The sequence below is a fragment of the Pseudophryne corroboree genome, chromosome 10 (assembly GCF_028390025.1).
Source record: "Pseudophryne corroboree isolate aPseCor3 chromosome 10, aPseCor3.hap2, whole genome shotgun sequence".
NCBI classification, from domain to species: Eukaryota; Metazoa; Chordata; class Amphibia; order Anura; family Myobatrachidae; genus Pseudophryne; species Pseudophryne corroboree.
The window spans coordinates 130321022-130331186 of NC_086453.1; the positions used below are offsets into that span (position 1 = coordinate 130321022).

A 10165-nucleotide genomic window follows, 5' to 3' on the forward strand; every position below is an offset into this window, starting at 1 on the left:
CGCTCTGATAGTTTTATTGTTGTTATCATTCATTCATTCATGTTTTAATTAGAGCTGCTCACCCAAACAACCACATTTTCTAGCACAGTTCATACACTATTTTCCATGTATTAACCACCATACTCACTGTTACATGTACATTGGTGATGGAGCGAAGCTAGCGCGGAATGTGGTTTCATAGAGCTCACCAGCTGGTGAGGGTGTGTTGCAAAAGGGTAGCGATGCAGGATTGCTGGAACAGCTTTATGGCAGGTATTAACCAGTTCTGCCATATGAGCTAAGCAGGTGACTACTGACTCCCCCCATATCATTACACAGAAAAAAAGATACTCCCCCTTATTACACAAACATTTAATTTCAACATTTCTGTAATAACCTGTAGAATAAATTGGATTAAACACATGAAAATGCATCAACATATCATTTGACTGTAGCTTGGCCTTCTTGGAAGATACATTAGTAAATGTTACTGACAGTATGGTTCATAACAACTATATAGGTGTCACTATTACGATTCTCAATGCTTTTCACACTTGTGGTTTTCAATGCTTGCAAAGTCTTTTTGTCTCTCTTCGATTCCCGTTCACACCAATCAGACTTTAGTTTTGGTTTCTGGATACCTTGAGGCTGACTGCAATGTTCACAAATTGTTCATCATGTCTCTTGACTATACCACTAAGCAAAACTGTGTCAATGGAAAGAGCAAGATTGACACATGCCTAGACAGAAGATATTTTCTGTGGCTGAACTTCCATGATGGTAGCCTCTGGATCAAATGCATCTTCACCTACTTGAAAGTCCAGTAACACATATTTCTTCTGCATATCAACTTCCAGTCTTTCTTCAACTTGTGCTGTTCATTTGAAGATAACATTTAGACTAGCATTTTGGTATTTGGATTCCATCATCTTTAGCCTTGGATTTCATGGCAATAGCCAAGCATGATGCACTTTACTGATTTTTGAATCCAGCTTGCATCTTCTTTCTTTTGGTGTATGGAGATAGGAAACACTTTAAACCTTTGAGATACTTTACAGTGGGTTTTCTTTCTGACTATGCTTCATTAGGTGTTATGTCCTTTAGGACAACTGTAGGAGAACAGTTCTTAAGTTAAACTACTGTGGACACGGCTTTTGCCCAATAATAAGTTTTTCTAGGCATGTGTCCTATAGCATACATCTTGCTCTTTCCACTGACCTCGTTTTGCTCAGTAGTATAGTCAATTGATACTTTATTCCATGTTCTTTTAATAATTGTTCCATCTCTCTGTTGAGATATTTTCCAACATTATCCAATCTCAGGGTCTTGAGTTTGTGACTTGAATAATTTAAACAAGCCTCTTGTATTCTTAAATCTTTTTCGTTACTTCAGATTTCTTTCTAATGAAGTACTCCTGTCATCCTTGTGAAGTCATCTATAAACAACACAAAGTATCTGTATTCACTTATAGACTTTACTTCAATTGGACCACACACATTTCAATGCACTGTCTTGAATGGTGTTGTAGCACAACTGGTTTACTTTGGAATAGCTGACGATTTTGTTTTCCTACAATAAAGTTCTCACATATGGGTTACTTTGCATAAGTCACTGACATTCCTGTGACCATCCTTTATCACAATCATTACATAACAGTGCAGTGTATCACCATACAATTGCTGGCACCTTGGGCCAAATGTAATGCGGTGCGAGTCTAAGAAATGTGCGAGTTTAAGAAACATAGAAACAGAATGTGACGGCAGATAAGAACCACTTGACCTATCTAGTCTGCCCCTTTTTGTTTTTTAAAAAATGTGGGGAATACCGTACTCATCAAAATTAATGTCAGAATCAATAAAGAAACCAAAATACTACCATTGCGAGAGAGGAATTCCTCTCAATACTGGAATTGGTGGTGCACCCTGAGTCAGTATAATGTCAGAGCAAACAAAAAAGAAAAAGAAGAAGGCTCTTTTGTGGGTGCACTCTTATGAAAATTAAGTAAGAAAATACAATATTTCTGCCAGGTATTCAACCGCATTGCACAGTCAAGTACTGAGATACAACATTTATGATAATGAATTGTGTTCAACTGTGCACAGGTTATAGTTAATGCTATTACTGTCTTTTTTTCTGCTTCTTCACTCTTCTTTTTTCTGGTCTTTCACCCGCGATCTATTGGTGTATGGAAATTCCGTACTCCTCTGCCTAACGCGGGCAGCAGATCCATCTATGCATTTCTTATCTTACATGCTATGAATATTCTATTTCAAATTAAATACGTGAACTCTCATCAGTGATCCCAGAGTAGAACGGGTATTATTACCCCTACTATCACACCACACTGTAAACGCCCGATGTCGTCCTATCTCGGAAGCTAAGCAGTGTAGGCCTTGGTCAGTACCAAGACAGGAGACCACCTGGGAAGACTAAGTTTAGTAGAGGTCCCAGTGATTTGCAGGCTCTGTACCCAACACTGACAGCAGATTCACCTCTGATCTTCATTTTTTCAATTAATTTTGTTCATATTTTCTTTGGCGGCTAATTTGAGATTGGCACTTGTGAGTCCTTAATATATTAATCCTGTGTGGATCTTATTGGCTATTTTTGATGGGATGTACTTATATACTGTACGTGGAGCTCATAGTAGATTATTTCTGGCATCACTTATTTAAGATATTAATAACAATCAACCCATTTAGGGTTTTTTTTCTACTACTGTTTGCTTTACACACTCTATATCCGATTTATCCAATATTAGATCATCCTTGTTAATGTATATCCTGGATATATAATTTTTTAATTCTTTGTTTTGCGTCTGTTTATTGTGTCATGCACTAACTGTCTATCATATTTACTTTTAACTTTGACTAATAAACCAATAGATTTTATTCTTTCATTGTATTTTCTTACTTAATTTTCATAAGAGTGCGCCCACAAGAGTCTTCTTTTTCTTTTTTGTTTGCCCTTTTTGTTTTTACCATATTTTTTATCTCAAACCTTATTTGATCCTTATTTCTTTGTAAGGATATCCTTATGTCTATCCCATGCATGTTTAAATTGCTCTACTGTCTTAGCCTCTACCATCTGTGATGGGAAGCTATTCCACTTGTCCACTACCCTTTCTGTTAAGTAATTTTTCCTCAAATTTCCCCTGAACCTTTCCCCTGAACATGTTCTCGTGTCCTATTGCTTCTCTTCATTTAAATAATGTTTCCCTCCTGGACTTTGTTAAAACCCTTGATTTATTTGAAAGTTTCTATCATGTCTCCCCTTTCCCTTCTCTGTTCCAAACTATACATATTGAGATTTTTTTAGTCTTTCTGGGTATGTTTTGTGATGTAGGCCATGCACCATTTTAGTTGCCCTTCTTTGTACAGTCTCTAATATATTAATATCCTTTTGAAGATATGACCTCCAGAATTGAACACAGTATTCTAGATGAGGCCATACCAATGACCTATACAGTAGCATTATTACTTTCTTCTTTCTGCTGCTGATTCCTCTCCCAATGCATCTGACTAGCCTTCCTCATTGCTTTGTTACATTGCTTACCTGCCGTTAAGTCACCTGAAATAGTGACTCATAGATCCCTTTCCTCCTCAGTAGTATCCAGTATAGTGCCATTAATATTATATATGGCCTTTGGATTATTGAGACCCAAGTGTATGAATCATTTGTTTTACCCCTCCTGGTGTGTCTACCCTGTTGCATACCTTTGTGTTATCTGCAAAAAGGCATACTTTCCCTTTGATGTCATTTGCAATGTCACCAACAAAGATATTAAAATGCACTAATCCAAATACAGATCCCTGGGCTACTCCACTGGTAACATTTCCCTCATGTGAATGTACTCAATTTACTTCAACTCTCTGTTTTCTATCCTACAAACAAGATCTTATTCATTCAACAATCTTAGGCCTATATTTACTAATAATCCGAGTTTGACCAATTTGTGTTATTTTTTCTAAGTCCCAATAAGGGAATTCACTAAGCACAAATCTCGGCAGTGTTTGGGCTATTCGTAATGGTTTTAACGGCAAAGTTCAGAAATACGAATGAATAGACAAATGCGGCTGTTATTTCATACAACATGGGTATTCACTATTCATTCGTATTTGGGTGTTAGTCTCTGAGTGCTAAATTGCGGTCGTATTTTTTTGCAATTCGTTAAAAAAAGCAGCAAAAAAATAGACCTACTTTTTTCAGGCGTGTTTACATGTGTTGCCACTTGCAAATCATTCACACCTGAATTAGGATGCCTATAAAAGGACCTTAGGCCCATTTCAATCAACCTACACTCAGAAATGGCAGCAGGACTGTGGGCCAGTGATCTTTTGTGTGCTGTGGGATTCCTCAGACTCAGACATCAGCCTCTAAGTAACCAGGGCCAAGAAACTGAACATGGTCAGCAGGTTGTACAGGTTCTGCGGAGGCTGCGCAGGCCTCACTTTTTTTGGGGGCGTTTAAACTTGAACGCATTGTCCGATGATAGGGTCATACAGATGTTCTGTCTAAATCGTACCAACATTTTCCGTCTGTATGACCTTGTCAAACTGGGCCTAGACCCTGAGACAGCACGCTCTCGCTCTGTCTCAGGCCTGCACAAACTCCTGGCTGTGTTGCACTTTATGGCTACTGGGAGCTTTCAGGCTGTGTCTGGGGATGTCATAGGAATCTCACAGCCCTCATTTTCAAGAATATTAACACAGGTGATGTATACCTAACTACCTCCTCTGTTTTTGGTTGTTGTTAATGACTCTTGGTGGCCAGTTCTGTCCTAAAATCTCATGTTTTATTTTCAATCAAATATACACACAGGTGTTGGCTGTTTTGCAGCCCCACATCGATGCCTCAATCTGCTTCCCTACCCAGGAGTCTCAGTGGCATGCCGTCAGGGTAGATTTCTATGAGCTTGCTGGCATGCCCAATGTGCTGGGAGCCATAGATTGCACACACATTCAGCTGAGACCACCTAGGGGCAGGCAGCACATCTATACTAATCGTCATCTGGAGCACTCCACAAATGTGCAGGTGGTTTGTGATGCAAAACTCAAAATATTGAGTGTTGTTGCTGGTTACCCTGGGGGCTGCCATGACTGCTTCATCCTCAGTCAGTCATCCCTCTTTGATAAGTTTGAGGACGGACAAATGCCAGATGGATGGCTGCTGGGTATGTCATTTGATATGTGTAGGCCTGTGTATAGTTTGGCCAAATACAGTGTGTTACTTATGTGTTGCTGTATCTTAACATGAGACACATTATTATATCTGTCTTTCAGGTGATGGAGGATATGGCTGTTTCTCTTGGATTCTAACTCCATTGTCCCGACCTGATACCCCTGCTGAACACAATTACAATCATGCACATAAGTCCACGTGGAATGCGATACAAAGATGTTTTGGTGTGCTGAAATCTAGGTTTTGGTGTCTGGGTAAGTCTGGTGGCCTTTTGTTGTATAGTCCCTTGAAGGTGACTCAAATTGTGTTCTGCTGCTGCTTTCTTCATAACATGTGTTTGCAACAAGATCTGCCACATGTTGATGAGGAGGAGGAGGATGAAGAAGAAAGCAGCCAGCAAGCAGAGGAATTAGAGACATCTGGTGATACTTGGAGTACAGATGTAGGGAGGCAGGTTAGGCAAGACCTGATAAATACTTATTTTTAAGGTAAGTTTTGTTTGCTTATTTCATTTTTTGTGTAAGCATAAATATATGTTGGCCCATTTTTCATTTAAAAACCATTACTCAGAATGTGTCTGTCTCCTTGAGACATACAAACATACCCTCACTTTATGCAAAACAAATGTAGCATGTGTATTGTGTTTATTTAAAATCTCTAAACAACAGATTATGAGTGGCATGCATGAAATCTGGATAAGTGTTAATAAACTTGTACTGATAATTTATTAAAAGCACACATAATCCACATAGTAATTTATTTTGTATTTTACTTTATGAATGTGTGTAACGTCCTAATGTAACACTTCTCCACATATAATATGTTAGCCTTGAGGAATACATGTGTCCCTATGTGTGATGCTCCATCGTATTTAAGGGACACAAACTTAGTATCATCCAAAATAATTTATTTCGTTATGTTTGCTGGAGTAAACTTGGTGATTTGTAAGTCAATACACAGTTTTCAACATATATCCATTATTATACACATTATTTGTGTTGATTCAAATATTTACAATTTCTTTGTGTCTGCATCATGTGTAATAATCTGATTACTCATTTTTAACACAAACATGGCACAACAATAATGTCATTAATTTTGGGACTGAATTATCTAAATTGTTTCACAACATATTAGTACCTTTTTAGGCTACTCAATTGTGTTATTCTTGTAATGTCATCTAGAGAAGAAATGTAAAAGAGTTAAAAATCACATTGTAAGTTGTATTGGTCATGGATGAATCTGCATGGCTGCCAATTAGTCTGCCTGCAGGATATGAGAATGATTGGAATCTAGAAAGAGTAATGATTAGAAAAAAATCAAGTGGTCTTGTTACTGCATGCTAAAGACATTCTGCATGGCTGCCAATTAGTCTGCCTGCAAGATATGAGAATGATTGGAATCTAGAAAGAGTAATGATTAGAAAAAAATCAAGTGGTCTTGTTACTGCATGCTACGATCAATGTGCAGATCAAATTACTTTTTCCTCCTCCAAAAAAATACAAAGATGTTAAAGAATAAATGTGTTAGCAAAAATCCTGTTGTTGTTTGTAACACTTATAATTAATGATGTTCAACAAATTGACAAGGTGTATATATTGATACAAACCTACACTTGCTAACTGTGATTTGTTTCTTCTCTATACAGAAATCGGTGTCTCTATTTTTTTTATTTTTTGGGGGTTGGCTGCTTGGACTGGCCTTTGCCTTTACCACTGTCGAGTTGGCGTGCTCTGGTGGAGCACCTTGGTGGTGAGGACACTGGCGATAGAATAGGAGTAGTCGTACCAGAACTGCTGCTTGGTTGCTGTTGGTGCTGGGATCTGAGTGTTTCATTGAGGTTAGTGAGGGTGGCATTAAGTTCACGTGTTGCAGCATTTTGATTCTCTAAAATTCTGGTGATAGATTCATTGATCATTTGAATGTTTTCTAAGATGTTGATGTAGCTTTGCTGTTGTCTGTGCTGTTCTTCCATTATGCGTTGTAAGTTGCCCATGACATGTGTAATGTCTGCACGCATGATTTCCATGGTATTGGCAATTCTGGTGGTTCATTTTGGCGACTGATATTTCTGCTGATTCTTCTGAGGTGAGATGGTAGGTTAGCAAAAATTTGGGTCTTGATTGGTGGCCTGCTGTGTAGCCCAACTGTCCCAAAACACTTGATCAGGGCCTTGTGCTACTGGTGTTGTCGGGCTGTGTTGTGGTGGTGGAGTACTTTGCTGTGGTGGTGTACTCACAGGTGCTGGGTGGCTGATTCCTTCGATTAATGGCTGTATTTGTAACACAATTGTCTCATCCATGTCACTGTGTTGCTGCTGTTGCGTCGCGATGCTGGTACCAGTACTAGAATCTGGAATTAGAACCATTTTGGCGTTAGTTAGACATATGTTTGAGAAATTCAAGCAAAGCAATAAACATGGAACTCATGTATTTAAATGGAGCTTTCAGATATCCAGCATAGCAACATCATCACTCAGAACTTAAATACAGACATATTCCTGTTTGTGGCAAATGTGTCTGGTTACTTCATTCTTAAAGCAAGCACATGAGTTGTATGGTAGATCAGACATACTCCACCATAAAAACACACTTTAAATCATAATGTGTTGCCTTATAGTGTTTAAAACAGAAACATAGTAATGTTTTGGCATGTTGGTGCCAATGTTACGACAAACACATAAGTGAAATTGATGAAAAAAACCTTACTATTTGCCACGCTTACACATGTGTTTATGTTGCAGCATCGTCCACACAATCTGCTGCTGTATGGCTGATGTAGACATACATATCTTTACTGGATGTGGACAAGGCCATTTTGCTCAGAATCCATTTGATGTTTTTTCCCCCCGGTAAGTATAGCAGATTTTGTGGAATTTAGAGTTAATTAGTCTAATTAAATGGATTATTATGAGATGAGTAATTTTTAAAATCATTGCAGTTTCTTACTCACAATCAAGATGAGGGGAGTGTGGTTGGCGTCTTGGAGGTGTGACCAAAATTTGGAGTGGTGGGACCGAAGAAACTGTAGACAATCTTCGTGACGGGGTAGACTGCTGTGGTTGTGATTGGACATCAGACCTTGCTTTCTTTATTGCCACATGTATTATTGTTTGGTGTGCTACAGGAGTCCGCCTTCTGCTGCTCAAGACTTCTTTTGATGGACCTAGGATTTAAAGTGTACTTTTGTTATGGCCATTCCTTTACAAACATAACCTATACTACAATGGACACTTTACCTGCTTCCGCAGCGTCATCATCATCAGATGTAATGGGAGTGACTGTAGGCCGACCAGTACTGCTTTTTATCAACACTGTAAATAAAGAAACAAATAAAAGAACTCATTTATTCATGCTATTGTTGATACATCCACCCATTATGTTTATAAACATTAAATCTTTCAAAAATGGATGCTTATTTATGTGGGAATAATTTCTGAACAAAACCATAAAATTATTTCTAAAACACACACATTGGCCAATAGCCATATGCACTGTGGAAAGTGCAACACAATAAATAATGTATAGGACACAGACATAGGACACAGGGGCACATTAATTAAGCCTGGTGAAGTGATAAAGTGGAAGGTGATAAAGCACCAGCCAATCAGCTCCTAAGTGTCATTTTGCAAACCCAGCCTGTAACATGGAAGTTTTGACCTGATTGGTTGGTAATTTATTAACTTCCACTTTATCACTTCACCAAGCTGAATAAATCTGGCCCACAATTACTAATACATACACTAACAAGCCAAAGCACAGACAACTTCATTTAAAAATGTTATGTAATTAATGAAAGAAGCAGTATAGAAAATGCTCTGTGATGTGGCACTCCAAACACACATTAGCACAATGGGGTATATTTACTAAGGTCCCGATTTTGACCGAGATGACGTTTTTTCTTCAAAGTGTCATCTCGGGAATTTACTAAACTCAAATCACGGCAGTGAAGAGGGCATTAGTATTATTTTGGAACTCCTAGGAAAAAATTACGAATCAATACACCATCGGTCAAATACGCCTGCAATTTGGTAGAAATCGGTCATTTACTAAAAAGTGCAAATCACAAACACTGCCGACAATAGCCAAACACTGCCGTGCTGAAATACAATTCGTGAAAAAGTGTTAAAAAAAAAACAGACCTGCTTTTTTTTACCGTGTTCGGATAGGCATGCACGGATCCATGAGATCCGTGCATTTTTTTCAGTGGTACGGGGTGGGAAAGTGTTATTTAAAAAAAAAAAAATGCGTGGGGGCCCCCCTCCTAAGCAAAACCAGCCTCTGGCTCTTTGAGCCGGCCCTGGTTGAAAAAATATGGGGGAAAAAATGACAGGGGTTCCCCCATATTTAAACAACCAGCACCGGGCTCTGCACCTGCTCCTGGTTCCAAAAATACGGGGGACAAAAAGCGTAGGGGTCCCCCGTATTTCTGAAACCAGCACCGGGCTCCACTAGCCAACATAATGCCACAGCCGGGGGACACTTTTATCTAGGTCCCTGCGGCCCTGGCATTACATAACCAACTAGTCACCCCTGGCCGGGGTACCCTGGAGGAGTGGGGACCCCTTAAATTCAGGGGTCCCCCCCCTCCAGCCACCCAAGGGCCAGGGGTGGAGCCCGAGGCTGTCCCCCCCATCCAAGGGCTGCTGATGGAAGGCTTATAGCCTTTTTGACAAAAAATGAATATTGTTTTCAGTAGCAATACTACAAGTCCCAGCAAGCCTCCCCCGCAAGCTGGTACTTGGAGAACCACAAGTACCAGCATGCGGTGGAAAACCGGGCCCGCTGGTACCTGTAGTACTACTACTAAAAATATACCCCAATAAAAACAGAAGACACACACCTTGAAAGTAAAACTTTAATACATACATCCACACCTCCATATACACATACTTACCTATGTTCACACGAGGGTCGGTCCTCTTCTCCATGTAGAATCCATGGTGTACCTGTTGAAAAAATTATACTCACAAAATCCAGTGTAGATGGCTCCTCTTTTAATCCAT

General features: G+C 39.2%; 1 pseudogene; it reads left to right on the plus strand.

The window, feature by feature from the left end:
• The first annotated feature begins 2305 nt into the window (after positions 1–2305).
• Positions 2306–2424, plus strand: LOC134968339 (5S ribosomal RNA; annotated as a pseudogene).
• The last annotated feature ends 7741 nt before the right edge of the window (positions 2425–10165 follow it).